We start from the raw sequence: 16,476 nt of genomic DNA, 5'->3' as shown, positions 1-16,476 counted from the left end.
TTCTGAAGGACTGTGGCTTTGACCTGTTCCGCCCCTCTGTGGGAGGGTCTCACGGAGCAGTGACTGAATGAATGTCAGCTGCCACCCAGGAATGCTTGCTGGACCCTACTGCTGCCGGTGCCCCGAGACCGCGACCAGGTGCCAGCCCGCCCCAGAAAAAGGTCGCGAGATAGTGTAGTAGCACCATTTCAGGGATTATGGAAAATCATCACACACATCTGGCACCAGGCTTCACCCTTAACGACCTTGTTCCAACACAAGCGAATGTGGCCGCCTTCTGGGGTCTGCTGGGACCAGGTGGCTTCAACAGTCTCTACCAAATGTCCTTCCAGCAGTGGAACCGCTTTTCCCCATGTGACCTGAGAACCTCCCGGACTCCACTCTATTCCTGGGGGGGGATTCGCCTTTCCCACCAGAGCACCACCAGGTATCGAGCTGTGGAGTTGCAGACTTTGCACTCCCCTTGTTTACACTCTTAATGGAATTTAAACCCTCTCCTTTCTCCCTTTTTAGTTTAGTCCCTGCAGTTGTTTCCAATTTTCCACTTTCTCTCCAGCTGAGCTTTTGGGGAGGGGTGCTTTTCTCGTATTCTCTGCCCCTCCTCCCCCCAGTCTTTGTCCTCTCTCCGCCCGCAAAAGCAGTTCCCTACCTTCAGCAGCTTCTTGCTCCCCAAATTCCCTTCCCTGCACCACGTGCCTGCTGAATTCTGTGGTTCAGATTGTGCAGATTGTTGTGTTAATCCTCCACTCAGTTTTCTAGGTGTGTAGGATGGTTTAGTGTTGGTCTGGCTATATTTCATGGATGGGAGACACACAAAAAACTTCCATGCTGTTCTGCCATCTTGGCTCCTCCCCCCTGGTGCTTGGCTTCTTATAACCCAAGGCAGCCTGATATTTTTAAACAAGTTTCCTCAAATGCAAACTATTCTTCATCACCCTGTGTTGCTCATACCTGCCACGAATGATGTGCGGTCAAGGTTTCATCAGTTGGCTTTCCCTTCACACTTTTCATTTTTCTTGCCTTCCACAAGGAAGGTAGTACCATTTATATCTTTACTTGAGCCAGGTTTATAAAGATTGCTTCACTACAAAGTATGTGTCTCAAAGTCAAGTAGATAGGAATACTGGATTATGTGCTCTTTCAGGTTTCTCTTCTCAGTTTGTGCATTTGTTCAACAATATTTATTGAGCATCTAACTCACAGTCCAAAGGATACAGGCAGCGGACCTAGAATTCTGATACATTAGGATAAATGGCACATGGGGTAAGCTAGGTGCTATGTGAGCACACATTAAGGGCAGCATAAGGGTCAGGGGAGGTTCCTGGGGAAGTAACTGGGCTGGGAACTGAAAGAGAAGGAAGGATTAGCTCAGTGAAGGTGCCAAGAGGATATTAGAGACAGGGAACAAAACATGGTGAATGTAGAATTTCACAGCTGGAGCAGGAACTGGGTAGTGATGAGACTGGGGGAATCATCACAGGTCAGATGATGAAGGAAGGAAGGACTGTGCAGGAAGTGCAGTGGGAACCACTGAAGGGTTTGAAGCCTGGGGGTGGTTGGGGGACATGTCAATCACATTCATAGTGTAGAAAGCTCCATGAGTTAATTAATCCTCCTTATCTATCTCACGTGCTTGTTGGTAAATCATAACATTGGAACTGGTGGGTGGCAAATAAGGAGTATAGACGGAATTGCACAAAGATGTCTGACACATTTCCCACGATTCCTTTTGAATATCTCCAGAGAAGAGTTTTCAGTTTTGACTTCATCTTTCTGTCTTTAAAAACCTCTGACAACATTTCCTAAAATTCTGTCAATACCAAAGCCTGAGGAGTGAGGAGAGTGGGGGCTGCATGACTCTCTTTTCTCTGTTCTCCCCTACTGATTTCTGGGGCATTGCTGTGAATTGTTCATCCAAAGCCTTGTTCCTCTTGAGAAGGGGCCATCTGAACAGCAGCAGGGGAGGAGGGGAAAAGAGGAACCACAGGTGGTGTTTGCTCAACAAGAAAATATATTTTGCATATTCATAGTGTGAGTGAGTTAAAAATAACTCCATGTGAAAAATTAATAGGAAGTTACAAGTGAGTGTTTTCATACTAACACACAGAGAAAACCAGATTCTCCAGGTCGCTAGAAGCTGACATCACAGAGGGTACAGGGTATTTATAAAGCATGGTGTGGCCAGTAAAGACAGTGTCCACATAAATGAGCTCACCTTCTCTCCTAGAACCCAGAGAGGAAGGACACAGAAGGACTTGTTTTGGTTGTGAGCTACTGAGGTAGGTGACATTTCTTTCCTCTCTACCTATAACACTCTCATAACTGTAAGCATAACTGTAGTGATTTTTTTCTGGTTGCTTTGGGTGAGGTTCGTTGACTGTCAGATTTCACAAAACAGCATTTTTGGCTCTGCTCCCTTCTTAGTAATGGACTTTTGGTTGGCTTCTGTTCCCATTTCTCTAGGGTTTCCTTACCAGACAGCCTGTTCCTATGGTTTTTTTGCATGGTATGAAGGACTGCTCCTTTCTTCCTCTTCCTATTTTCACAGCACCCCTGTGAGCCTATATGGCTAAAGTGAAGGGTTGCACTGTTTATTCCTTGACATCAATACAGTTAAATGGATAAGGCAGAAAGAGGAGAGAGAGGGCCAAACTGACACCAGACATTTGACAGTTGATTTTATTGCTAAAGGTCTTTAAGAATGGGAGACAAATATTTGTGTTTTAAACTCAAATGATATTTAAAAAAATTTTTTTAAACATTTATTTATTTTTGAGACAGAGAGAGACAGAGCATGAGCAGGGGAGGGTCAGAGAGAGAGAGGGAGACACAGAATCTGAAATAGGCTCCGGGCTCTGAGCTGTCAGCACAGAGCCCGACGCGGGGCTCGAACTCACGGACCGCGAGATCATGATCTGAGCCGAAGTCGGCCGCTTAACCGACTGAGCCACCCAGGTGCCCCTAAACTCAAATGATATTTTAAAAATGATTCTGCATTTACAATGAGGTCCTCTGGTCTGTCCATGTGTCATGGCTCATGTCATGCAAGCGCCATGCAAACATCCCACGTGTGAACTACTGTACAATACATTCATGCCCTATTGTGAGCTACAGCCCAATTAGTACATGAAGCTACATGAGTTAGATGAATGTAAAGGGATTGTGTCACATGGTGCACAAAGGAGAATGTTGGGAGGTATTTGGCACTGTTTCTGTGGCAATCAGGGTTGATTTTTCTATGATGACTTTTGGTGTCAGTTTCTGAGATATTTGGGTGGTGTGAGGTGACATGGGACTTCTAAGCTTTGGTTGGCTTGTTGAACACCATTTTTCAACAAATATTTATCATTTGGGCACTTTGGAGGGATAGCACATACCTGATGAAATACAAAGCAGGAGATTTGAAGCCCGTGCAACAGAACTTGGCAGCCCAAAGACAACTTGGTTTAATTCAGCCTCTGACCCAGATGTGAGACTCTGCTTCCAGGCTTGCTAAGGCTCTCTGATCCTGAATCTGATCCTGTATCCTCTTCAATTCCATATACAATGCTGCATCAGGCACGTGGCAGATTTGGTCAAAAGTTGGTATGCAGACATACCCTGCAGCAAGATGTGGCTGAGCCTGCCCCTCTCAGAAGACTGAGCATTCTGGATTTAGTGGCCCTGGGTGTGGGCTGCACAGTAGGTGCAGGTGTGTATGTCCTGGCTGGTGAGGTGGCCAGAAATCAAGCAGGACAATCCATTGTGATCTGCTTTTTGATGGCCAGCCTATATTCTTTGCTGGCTGTGCTGTGCTATGCTGAGATAATGGCCCAGATTCCCCATTCTGGCTCTGCATATCTCTATAGCTATGTCACTATTGTCACTATAGGTCAACTCTGGGCTATCATCACTGGCTGCACTGTCATCTTTTCCCTTGTTTCTGATACAGCAATTTATGTTGACATATTTATCTTAGCTTTTGAGCACCTGCAAGTGACCTGCATGAAATTATCTTACCGTATGTTTACCATTTCCTTAGAGAAAAATATCTAGACTTCATTGTTATGTGCCTTGTGTGGCTTCTCATGATTTTGTGGCATAATCACTTTTCTTCACTTATCAAGGTGCTCACTTTGGTTCTCAGTTTTGTCATCATCTATGGCTTTATTAAGGGGGACCTGCACAACTGGAGGCTCACAGGAGAGGACTACGTAATGGCTGGACTCAATGACACCTCTAGCTTGGACCCCCTGGGCCCTGGAAGGTTTTTGCCTTTTGTCTTTGAGGGGATTCTCTGGGGAGCAGCTACTTGTTTCTATGCATTTATAGGTTTTGACAAAATTGTTACCAGAGTAACTCTGTTACACCAGAGTTGAAAAAGCCCAGAATCCCCAATGTTCCATCCCCCATTGTGATTTCACTGTTCATCTGCTTTGTGCGGTATTAAAAAATTTTTTTTTAGTGTTTATTTATTTTTGAGAGAGAAAGAGTGTGAGTGGGAGAGGAGCAGAGAGAGGGAGACACAGAATCCAAAGCAGGCTCCAGGCTCCGAGCTGTCAGCACAGACCCCTGATGCGGGGCTCGAACTCACGAACTGTGAGATCATGACCTGAGCTGAAGTCGGATGCTTACCAACTGAGCCACCCCGGCGCCCCTTTGTGCCATATTTTGGTGTCTCTTTAACACTTAAGGTTATGTTCTCTTACTACCAGCTTCATCCTGTGAGCACCTTGCCTGAGGTAGTTCTCCTTATTGTCTGGGCCCTAGCCTACTATGTTGCAAATTTTGGATTTTTCTGTATTCTTTCTGAAAGGATCTTTCGCTTTATGTACCCATATGTCAGCTATCATACAAGATGGAACTAGATGGCCTCCTGTTCCCTGTCCTTGGCATGATATGTACCAGCACAAACTTCTGCATCATGGCCAAGGTGATTTTTGTCATTATTGCAACAATGATGGCCTTCTTCTTTTTTTTCAATTTTAATTTTGTTTTTTTAAAATTTACGCCCAAAATAGTTAGCATATAGTGCAACAATAATTTCAGGAGTAGATTGCTTAATGCCCCTTACCCATTTAGCCCATCCCCCCTCCCACAACCCCTCCCGTAACCCTCTGTTTACTCTCCATATTCAAGAGTCTCTTATTTTTGTCCCCCTCCCCGTTTTTGTATTATTTTTGCTCCCTTCCCTTATGTTCAACTGTCCTCTGTCTTAAAGTCCTCATATGAGTGAAGTCATATGATATGTGTCTTTCTCTGACTAATTTTGCTTAGCATAATACCCTCTAGTTCCATCCACATAGTGGCAAATGGCAAGATTTCATTCTTTTTGATTGCCAAGTAATACTCCATTGTATATATATACCACCTCTTCTTTATCCATTCATCCATCGATGGACATTTGGGCTCTTTCCATACTTTGGCTATTATTGATAGTGCTGCTATACACATGGGGGTGCATGTGTTCCTTAAAAACAGCACACCTGTATCCCTTGGATAAATGTCTAGTAGTGCAATTGCTGGGTTGTGGGGTAGTACTATTTTTAATTTTTTGAGGAACCTCAATACTATTTTCCGGAGTGGCTACACCAGTTTGCATTCCCACCAGCATCGCAAAAGTGATCCTCTTTCTCCACATCCTTGCCAACATCTGTTGTTGCCTGAGTTGCTAATGTTAGCCATTCTGACAGGTGTAAGGTGGTATCTCATTGTGGTTTTGACTTGTATTTCCCTGATGATGAGTGATGTTGAGCATTTTCTCATGTGTCGGTTGGCCATCTGGATGCCTTCTTTGGAGAAGTGTCTATTCATGTCTTTTGCCCATGTCTTCACTGGATTATTTGTTTTTTTGGGTATTGAGTTAGATAAGTTCTTTGTAGATTTTGGATACTAAACCTTTATCTGATATGTCATTTGCAAATATCTTCTCCCATTCTGTCGGTTGCCTTTTAGTTTTGCTGATTGTTTCCTTCGCTGTGCAGAATCTTTTTATTTTGAAGAGGTCCCATTAGTTCATTTTTGCTTTTGTTTCCCTTGCCTCCAGAGGTGTGTTGAGTGAGAAGTTGCTGTGGGCAAGATCAAAGAGGTTTTTGCCTGCTTTATCCTTGAGGATTTTGATGGCTTCCTGTCTTACATCGAGGTCTTTCATCCATTTTGATTTTATATTTGTGTATGGTGTAAGAAAGTGGTCCAGGTTCATTTTTCTGCATGTTGCTGTAAAGTTTTCTCAGTACCACTTGCTGAAGAGACTGTCGTATTCCATTGGATATTCTTTCCTGCTTTGTCAGAGATTAGTTGGCCATATGTTTGTGGGTCCATTTCTGGGTTCTCTATTCTGTTCCATTGATCTGAGTGTCTGTTCTTGTGCCAGTACCATACTGTCTTGATGATTACAGCTTTATAGTATAGCTTGAAGTCTGGGATTGTGATGCCTCCTGCTTTGGTTTTCTTTTTCAAATCTCTTTGACTATTTGTGGTCTTTTCTGGTTCCATACAAATTTTAGGATTATTTGTTCTAGCTCTGTGAAGAATGGTGGTGTCATTTTGATAGGGATTGCATTGAATATGTAGATTTCTTTGGGTAGTATCAACATTTTAACAGTAGTTGTTCTTCCTGTCCAGGAGCATGGAATCTTTTCCCATGTTTTTTTGTGTCTTCTTCAATTTCTTTCATAAGCTTTCTGTAGTTTCCAGTGCATAAAATTTTCACCTCTTTGGTTAGATTTATTCCTAGGTATTTTATGGGTTTTTGGTGCAACTGTAAATGGGATCAATTCCTTGATTTCTCTTTCTGTTGCTTCATTGTTGGTATATAGGAAGGCAACCAATTTCTGTGCATTTATTTTATATCCTGAAACTTTGTGGAATTAATGAATCAGTTTTAACAGTTTTTTTGGTGGAATCTTTTGGGTTTTCCATACAGAGTATCATGTCATCTGCGACGAGTGAGTTTGACCTCCTGGCCGATTTGGATGCCTTTTATTTCTTTGTGTTGTCTGATTGCAGAGGCTAAAGCATCCAATACTATGTTGAGTAACAGTGGCAAGAGTGGATATCCCTGTCTTGTCCCTGACCTTAGGGGAGATGATATTAGCATTGGGTTGTTCATATATGGCTGTTATGATCTTGAGGTATGCTCCTTCTATCCCTACTTTCTTGAGGGTTTTTTATCAAGAAAGGATGCTGTATTTTGTCAAAGGCTTTCTTTGCATCTATTGAGAGGATCATAAGGTTCTTTTCTTTTGTTGATATGATGAATCACATTGATTGTTTTGCAGATATTGAACCAGCCCTACATCCCAGGTATAAATCCCACTTGATCGTGGTGAATCCTTTTTTTAATGTATTGTTGGATCTGGTTGTGTAATATCTTGTTGAAGATTTTTGCATCCATGTTCGTCAGGGAAATTGGTCTATAGATCTCCTTTTTAGTGGGGTCTCTGTCTGATTTTGGAATCAAGGTAATGCTGGCTTCATAGAAAGAGTTTGGAAGTTTTCCTTCCATTCCTATTTTTTGGAACAGCTTCAAGAGAAGAGGTGTTAACTCTTCCTTGAATGTTTTGTAGAATTGCCCTGGAAAGCCATTTGGTCCTGGACGCTTGTTTTGGGGGACATTTTTGATTACTAATTCGGTTTCTTTATTGGTTATGGGCCTGTTCAAATTTTCTATTTCTTCCTGTTTCAGTTTTGGTAGTGTATATGTTTCTAGGATTGTCCATTTCTTCCCGATTGCCCATTTTATTGGTGTGTAATTGCTCATTATATTCTCTTATTATTTGTATTTCTTTGTTGGTTGTGATCTCTCCTCTTTCATTCTCGATTTTATTTATTCCTTTCCATTTTCTTTTTGATCAAACTGGCTAGTGGTTTATCAATTTTGTTAATTCTTTCAAAGAACCAGTTTCTTTCTGGTTTCATTGATCTGTTCTCCGTTTGTTTGTTTGTTTATTTTGGTTTTGATAGCATTGATTTCTGCTCTAATCTTTATTATTTACTGTCTTCCTCTGGCTTTGGGTTTTATTTGCTGTCCTTTTTCCAGCTCCTTAAGGCGTAATGTTAGGTTGTGTATCTGAGATCTTTCTTCCTTCTTTAGGAAGTCCTGGATTGTTATATATTTTCCTCTTATGACCGCCTTTGCTATGTCCCAGAGGTTTTAGGTTGTGGTGTTATCATTTTCATTGACTTCCATATATTTTTTAATTTCCTCTTTAACTGCTTGGTTAGTCCATTCATTCTTTAGTAGGATATTCTTCAGTCTCCAAGGATTTGTTGCCTTTCCAAATTTTTCTTGTGGTTGATTTCGAGTTTCATAGCGTTGTGATCTGAAAATATGCATGGTATGACCTTGATCTTTTTGTACTTACTTATGGCTGATTTGTGTCCCAGTATGTGGTCTATTCTGGAGAATGTTCCATGTGCATTGGAGAAGAATGTATTTTCTGCTGCTTTAGGCTGAAATGTTCTGAATACATCTGTTATGTCCATCTTGTCCAGTGTGTCATTCAAAGTCATTGTTTCCTTGTTGATTTTTTGATTAGATGATCTGTCCATTGCTGTGAGTGGGGTGTTGAAGTCTCTTACTATTATGGTATTACTATCGATGAGTTTCTTTATGTTTGTGATTAATTGATTTATATATTTGGGTGCTCTGACATTTGGCGCATAAATGTTTCGCATTGTTAGGTGATCTTGGTGGATAGACCCCTTGATTATGATATAATGCCCTTCTTCATCTCTTGATACAGTGTTTATTTTAAAGTCTAGATTGTCTGATATAAGTATGGCTACTCCGGGTTTCTTTTGTTGACCATTAAGCATGAGAGACGGTTCTTCATCCCCTTACTTTCAATCTGTAGATGTCTTTAGGTCTAAGGTGGGTCTCTTGTAAACAGCATATAGATGGATCTTGTTTTCTTATCCATTCTGTTATCCTATGTCTTTTTATTGGAGCATTGAATCCATTGACGTTTAGAGTGAGTACTGAAAGATATGAATTTATTGCCATTATGTTGTTTGTAGAGTTGGAGTTTCTGGTGGTGTTCTCTCGTCCTTTCCAGTCTTTGTTGCTTTTGGTCTTTTTTTTTTTTTTTTTTTCCATCTTTTGTCCCCTCAGAGAATCCCCTTAAAATTTCTTTCAGGGATGGTTTAGTGGTCACAAACTCCTTTAATTTTTGTTTGGGAAACTTTTTATCTCTCCTTCTATTTTGAATGACAGCCTTGCTGGATAAAGAATTATCGGCTGCATATTTTTCTGACTCAGCACATTGAATATATCCTGCCACTCCTTTCTGGCCTGCCAAGTTTCTGTGGATAGGTCTGCTGAAAACCTGATCTGTCTTCCCTTGTAGGTTAGGGACTTTTTTCCCTTGCTGCTTTCATGATTCTCTCCTTGCCTGAGTATTTTGTGAATTTGACTATGATAGGCTTTGTTGATGGTCGGTTTTTGTTGAGTCTAACAGGGGTCCTCTGTGCTTCCTGGATTTTGATGTCTGTGCCTTTCCCCAGGTTAGGAAAGTTTTCTGCTATGATTTGGTCCCATAACCCTTCTGCCCCTATTTCTGTCTCTTCCTCTTCTGGGACCCCTATGATTCTGATGTTGTTCCTTTTCAATGAGTCACTCATTTCTCTAATTCTTAAATCGTGCTCTTTTGCCTTAATCTCCCTCTTTTTTTCTGCTTCATTATTCTCTATAAATTTGTCCTCTATATCACTGATTCTCTGTTCTGCCTCATCCATCCTTGCCGCCATGGCATCCAGCCATGATTGCACTTCAGGTATAGCATTTTTTAATTTCATTCTGACTATTTTTTACTTCTTTTATCTCCACAGAAAGGGATTCTAAACTATTTTTGACTGTAGCTAGTATTGTTGTGATTCTAAATTCTGGTTCAGACATCTTGCTTGTATCTGTGTTGGTTAAATCCCTGGCTGTCATTTCTTCGTGCTCTTTCTCTTGGGGTGAATTCCTTCATTTTGTCATTTTGAGGTTAGAAAAGGAATTAATGAGGTAGAAAAATTAAAATTAAATTTAAAAAATTAAAATTAAAAAAATAATAAAATTAAAAAAATTAACCCCTCCCCCCACAGACAAAAATCAAATAAATGATGTTAGATCTTAGGTGTGTTTTGGTCTGGGTGTTGAAAGGGTTTTGAAAGATTAGAGAAAAAAAGGGGGGGATGGGAATCATTTTAAAATTTGAAAAAATAAACACTTTGAATTAGATTATAATGAGATGATGGAGGTAAAATAGAATTTGAAAAAAAATTACACAAAAGTAAAGAATACAGTCAAAAAAAATTAAAGAAATATATTTTTAATAAAAATTAAAAATAAAAATAAATTTTTTCTCTTTCTGTATTCAATAAAAAGAAAAGAAATGAAAAAGAAAAAGAAAAAAGGAAATAGTTTGAAAATTTTAAAAAGTGAATACACTGAAATAGAATAAAATAAAATGATGGATGTAAAATAGAATTTGAAAAAAATACACAAAATTAAAAAATATAGTAAAAAATTAAAAATATTTTTAATAAAAACTGAAAATAAAAATGAATTGTTTCTCTTTCTGTATTCAAGAAAAAGAAAAGAAGTGAAAAAGAGGAAAAAGAAAGGAAGAAAATTCAATAGATGGACTTTCTAAAAAATCAAAATAGTACTGAAATTACTTCATTTTCCCCTAGTAGTCAGACTATGAAGCGCTTTATAGTCCATAAACTAAGGAGGTGGTGATACTTGTGTTCTTGAAGAGCGAGGTTGACCCAGTTGTGCGGGGCTCAGTGTAACAGCTCTGATCTCCACTAGATGGCGCTTTTAGCCTACTGGGGTGGGGTGTTGTGACTCTCGTAGGTGCATAGGCGCATGCGCAGTAACGGTGAAAATGGCGTCACCCAGCTACACAGTCTCTAGTATCAGAACTCTGTTTTCCCCAATCAGCAATCAGGCACCCATCCTCTGTCTTCAGCTTTCGTCCACTCCCTGCCTTTTCACTGCCCATGACCAGGCCCTAGGCAGTACCTCTTTCCCGGGTTTTGTCTCAGATGTGGCTGTTTTCCCCGGCCCCTTAATTCTGAAGGACTGCGGCTTTGACCCGTTCTGCCCCTCTGTGGGAGGTTCTCACTGAGCAATAGCTGAATGTCAGCAGCACCCAGGAACATTTGCTGGACCCTGCTGCTGCTGGTGCCCCAAGACCTCAGCCAGGTGTCAGCCTGCCCCAGAAAAAGTTAACAAGATAGTGTAGCAGCAGCATTTCAGGGATTATGGAAAATCACAGCACACATCTGGCACCAGGCTTCACCCTTAATGACCTTTTTCCAGCACCAGCGAATGTGGCCATTCTCTGGGATCTGCTGGGACCAGGTGGCTTCAATAGTCTCTACCAAATATCCTTCCAGCAGTGGAACCAGTTTTCCCTGTGTGGCCCAAGAACATACTAGACCTCACTCTGCTCCTGGGGATTTGCCCTTCCCACCAGAGCATCGTCAGGTATTGAGCTGTGGAATTGCAGCCTTTGTGCTCCTCTTGTTTACCATCTTAATGGAATTTAAACCCTCTCCTTTCTCCTTTCTCCCTTTTTAGTTTAGCCCCTGTGGCTGTTTCCAATTTTCTACTTTCTCTCCAGCTGCTTTTGGGGAGGGGTGATTTTCCCGTATTCTCCCCCCACCCCAGTCTTTGTCTTCTCTCCACCCACAAAAGCAGTTCCCTACCTTCAGCGGCTTCTCACTCCCCAAATTCCCCTCCCTGTGGCACATACCTGCTGAATTCTGTGGTTCAGGTTGTGCAGATTGTTGTGTTAATCCTCCAATCAGTTTTCTAGGTGTGCATCATGGTTTAGTGTTGGTGTGGCTGTATTTCATGGACATGAGACACACAAAAAACTTTCATGCTGTTCCGCCATCTTGGCTCCTCATGATTTTTTAATAGTCTCTTGAGGCCAGAAGCCAAGCCAGATGCCTGCCATCAGATTTTCCTGTGATACTTGTATATTTGGGTGAATTTCTCTCCTGCAGTTTCCCCAAATATCCTGAGGTGTCCTGCACATGCCAGCAAGTGATATTGTTTAATCACCTGGTAAGAATGCTGGGAACTCTGTAAACAAGTTATCAGGCCAACATGTCCAAGAGGCTTTATTGGCTCCATAAAGTTAACCTTAGTCCTTAGAGATGTCTAGTGATATCTGAGTCTATGCATGACTCTCTCAAACATGACATTCTAGTCAAAGCCTTGGTGAAGTAACAAATGTTTCCACTGGTGTCCTGTTACAAGGAGAACATCTTTTTAATGAACTTATGCAAATAATGCACTTTCCTTGAAACAAAGAATACTCACAAAGAGTTTCAGTGACCAATGCTTTAGTGTTCTATCTTATTTTAAAAAGACTTAGAAACCCAATGAAATCAACCCAGTGTTGCATTTCATTTAGCAGAACTTTAAAAATTTCAAATTACTAAAGATTTTGAAAGATATAAACCTTTCTATTTCTTCACCCAACTTATTCCTAACAATTATTCATGAAAACTTTATGAGACAGGCATAATTAATCATCATTTAAGTCACCTTTTTGCTGAACAATGGCAGCTGAAAGAACATGAGCTCCTTTGACCTTTACTAAAACTTGCTGGAATAAAAGTTTTATATTTAATGCTGATATCTCTAAAGATGTGTCTTAACTTTTAATGAAACCAACAAATTTCAATTTACATTGGGGTGGTTTTTGCTCCCTGATAGTGAGGGTAGGAGGACCAGGAGCCTTTGGCACTCCAGGCAGGGAGGATGGCATAGGAGCCCGTTATATAAGTCCTGAAGATGCTGGGGCAGTAACAGGAGGAAAAGGAGTAGGTAGGGGTGCAAGGGAGTCTTCAGAAAGGCCAGGGGCAGATCTATAGTTTGGACTAACATTCCTTGCTTGTCTTGGTCTTGTGTCCCCCTCCTGCAAAAAATAAAAAATAAAAATAAAAATAAGTGCCTCTGCAGCATTTATTTAAAATATTTCCTGATGGATGGATGAAGTACTTTCTTTGGGAACAGGAGTATTCCTGTTTTCTTCCTGGGCAAAAGTTGAGAAGCAAGACAGAAATAAAAGTATGACTCCATGAAACCCAGAGTACCTCTTCTGACATTCCTTTTCCCTAAAAGTTGGGGCATGATGGACTGAACCAAATGGCTTCCTGGTTTCTTGTTCCTCCCTGAAAGTCAGAGTTCCACTAACTGACCAATGGTCTCCATAGACAAGCTAAAAGCCAAACCCAAACCCCCTATTTAGAGAGAACACAATGGGGGGAAGAGATCCAAGAGACCCATTTCATGGTCATCTTTCTTCTGAACCTAACATACATGACAAGGTGCTGTCACAATAAAAATTATCACTTTCTTAGTCATAGATCCCTGCCTATATTCCTTCCACATATTCCAATTTCGGTCCAGTGGGCTAACTGCTGGGATAGAGATGGAACTTGGCATTCTACACAAATTTAAACCACCACCTCTCCATACCAAAACAGATCTGTTACAACTTCCAAATAAATTGAACACTAGTCACATCCCTTTTAGTTCTTGGGAAAGCTGAGGCTTTCTAATGGGAAAAGTATGGACAGGAAAAAAACAACACACAGTGGTTTACATCTGAGAAACTTGTGTAGGTGAGCACTCTGAGGGACTTACCTGGTCCTGAAGCTCCTCAGCTTCCCCAAATGCTCCTTTCCTTCCACTCCAACCAAAAAGCAAAATTGGCAGTCAGCTTCAGTGAGGAATCATCAGGGAGTTTCTCTTAGGCAAAAAGAATCTGGGAAGCTGGAGGGACAGATGCCTCAGATTCCCTCCCCAAGAGCAACTAGCCTGGAGCAGCTAACCTCCTGCTGTAGTCCAAGTTACCTGCCCAGGAGACTAGGAAGGAAGCCCTGTCATGGTACAGACCAACTTCTCTGACTTTGGCATACAGGGGAACTGGATGGATGCCACAGAGACGTTGGCTCCCAGCTGGGGCGCCAAATTTTGTTACTTTAACCCAGTGCAGCTGCCCACCACTCCAAATGCTAATACTCAAGAGAACAGTTTATTTTTAATTGTTATTTATTTTAGAGAGGGGCAGAGTGCTAGTGGGGGAGGGGCAGAGAGAGAGGAAGACACAGAATCTGAAGCAGGCTCTGGGCTCTGAGCTGTCTACACAGAGCCTGAATTGGGGCTTGAACTCACCAACCATGAGATCATGATGAGCTGAAGTCAGATGCTTAACTGCTTGAGCCACCCCAGTGCCCCTCAAGAGAAAAGCTTTGATTGGAAAGGATTATGAGTTTTATTCAGGAGGCCGGCTCATGGGGAGAAGAATACTCTTGTCCAAATGACAGATCTGAGGTTTTCACCTGGCCCAGGAGTTTAAAGGTGCTTTAGGATGTTCCTCAGTAAAGGGAGTACAGTGGTCTGTAACATTTGTTGAACTTGCAGATAACTGGTATCAGCTCCAAATTTTATCTCAGTGCAGGTGGGTGTGGTTGCTTGATGAGGGGTAAAGGGTTGTGCAAGAGACTCTGGTTTCTGTTTCATGATATGCAGAAGGGCTCTGTTCTTTTCTCGGGAATAATACATGATCTATATTAGGAATACAAGGGAAGGTTAGTTAATCATTCATGCAGGCTAAGAGTGCTGACAAATGCTTCAGGAATACTAGGTGACTGGACAGGTCCAGGCTGCTTCTAGATGTCACTTAAGATTCTGCCAGAATAGGGGCATTCGGCCTGGTGTGCTAGGTGAAAGCTCAGAGATCTGGGTTCCCTGGCTGAAGAGAGGGTGTGTGTGGCTGTTGGGGTGGGGGTAGAGTGGCCTGAGCTCTTGGGCATGAGTGTCCTGGTGTCCTGAATTGGGCTGGGTGGAGGTGGATGAAGGGGAAGACATCCCCCTCTGCTTAGGAAAGACCCAAGGCTCAAGTCCTATATTAAAGCATATTCTTTCCAGGTGGCCCAGAGGGGAAGGGAAGAGAATGGGGATCAGACACTTCAGACCAGTCCAGCCTCATTCCTTCCCCTCTACCCTTCCTCACCTCCCCAAACCCAGCTTATTGATGGGCCTGTCACACATATTACACACCTGCTGTATGCACCAAGCTCCAAAGTGTTCTTGGGCCATTCTCACCCCAGGAACCACCGCCTTTCCCTTGCAGCCCAGGCAGATCCTCAGAGCCCACAGCCGCTGCATTGATCTCAAGAGCCCAGAAGCCTCTTGGCTTGGAAACGTGGGATCTAGAACCTAGATATTTGGGACATACCATGGAGACCCTAAATGCATGGGGGAAGGGAAGGTTGGGAGAGAGCCCCACAATTCCCTGGGGACAGAATGATGACTTAGAGCAGCAAGAAAGATCCAAGTGAGAGGAGAGATGAACTTCTCTTGAGCAGACAGCGGGGCTTGTTTTCTGAAGCAGAAATCCTGGGCCTGATACAGGGAGAGGGCAAGAAGAAAAGGAACCCATAGAGGGAGATCCTCTCCCCATAAATGTTGGGGTTCAGCAATGTGTGGTGGCGGAAGGGGAGTCCACATGCAACAAACAGGCAGGAAACAAGGGAGACTCTGGGGGAATCCTTGGTTTCCATGTGGAGGCACGAGTCCCCTCCTGCACATACAAAGTAATTGCGAAACTACGTGCCCTCTGATGGGCTCTCAGACATCCCTGATCTTGGGAGGAGAAAAGATGCAGAGACTGCGCAGGTTACTTTTTTCTTCTGCAAACCTGCTCTAGCAGCTGAGGGGGAGTCTCCCTCCAGTGTAAGTGGAGGCACAGGTGGTGGGACGACCTGATGGGAACAGTCACCATTTCCTCTGTGCTCTCTGAAGATGGAGTGGCTTTGTGGTGACCGGGTAATTAGGCTGTCCAGAGTTCCCAGGTAGGCCAACGGTCCTGGGGCAGGGCCAGGCTGTGGGCTGACCCCGCCCTGCTGAGGCCATTGAGGAGGGGACAGGGCTCGCGATGGTGGGCGGGGCTTCCTCCTGTTGGGAATGAGTTACCTAGGAGGTTTTCCTTGGTCACTCCATTCCTGTGAGCACCCCAGCCCAGCACTTTGCTGACGAGGAGATGTCTCTTCCGCTTTCGTTAACACCCGATCAGGTCTGTCCCCAGGAAGAGAGGGGGGACAGCAGGCAGAGGGTATGAAGAGAGAGAAGGGACAAATGTCCATCCTTTCACTGGGCTCTGAGCCCTGCTCTACTCCCTAGATTCTGAAGGGTGGGAAAGGTGTGAAGGCTGGCGTAGAAATGACTTGGAATGGGGCAAAACGGTAGGATGCAGCAGGGTGGAGAGATGGAGGTAATGGGAGAGTGGAGCCCACTGGGAGGTGGTATTGTGTGGGGAGGTGAACCAGGAGGGGAGGGAGGCAGGCTGGTTGGGGTGGAAAGTGGTCAAGATGGGAGAGGACAGGGTGGGAGGTGGGCAGTGGAGGGGGTCAGAGGGATGGGTATGGGCAGGGCAGGGAGGTGGAGGAACCAGGATGGAGCAATGCCAGATGGAAAGTCAG

General features: G+C 42.9%; 1 long non-coding RNA gene and 3 pseudogenes across 7 annotated transcripts in view; 3 read left to right on the top strand and 1 right to left on the bottom strand.

Moving 5' to 3' along the window:
* The window catches only part of LOC132677337 (cationic amino acid transporter 3 pseudogene), a 184,994-nt pseudogene that overhangs the window by 18,569 nt on the left and 149,949 nt on the right, over positions 1-16,476 (top strand). The gene's annotated exons all lie outside the window — the stretch shown is intronic.
* The window catches only part of LOC132677836 (cationic amino acid transporter 3 pseudogene), a 125,199-nt pseudogene that overhangs the window by 18,602 nt on the left and 90,121 nt on the right, over positions 1-16,476 (top strand). Inside the window, exon 1 of one of the 5 annotated variants that reach the window (XR_014137924.1) lies at positions 63-427. The exons of 2 other annotated variants lie outside the window; for them this stretch is intronic. The product of XR_014137924.1 is annotated as a cationic amino acid transporter 3 pseudogene, transcript variant X5 (transcript). Of the gene's footprint in view, positions 1-62; positions 428-2,090; positions 2,280-15,977; positions 16,071-16,476 lie in introns of those variants that run through there. 2 more of the 5 variants (XR_013556820.2, XR_013556813.2) reach the window with 2 other exon arrangements.
* Positions 2,287-4,429, top strand: LOC144616994 (cationic amino acid transporter 3 pseudogene; annotated as a pseudogene).
* Positions 12,701-13,747, bottom strand: LOC144616930 (uncharacterized). The gene is made up of 2 exons (XR_013556847.1): positions 13,637-13,747; positions 12,701-12,905 (listed from the first exon to the last, which is right to left on the bottom strand). It is a non-coding gene; the product is annotated as an uncharacterized LOC144616930 (long non-coding RNA).

The sequence above is a fragment of the Panthera onca genome, chromosome B4 (assembly GCF_046562875.1).
Source record: "Panthera onca isolate mPanOnc1 chromosome B4, mPanOnc1 haplotype 2, whole genome shotgun sequence".
NCBI lineage: Eukaryota > Metazoa > Chordata > Mammalia > Carnivora > Felidae > Panthera > Panthera onca.
This window is presented reverse-complemented; position numbering and strand designations above follow the sequence as displayed.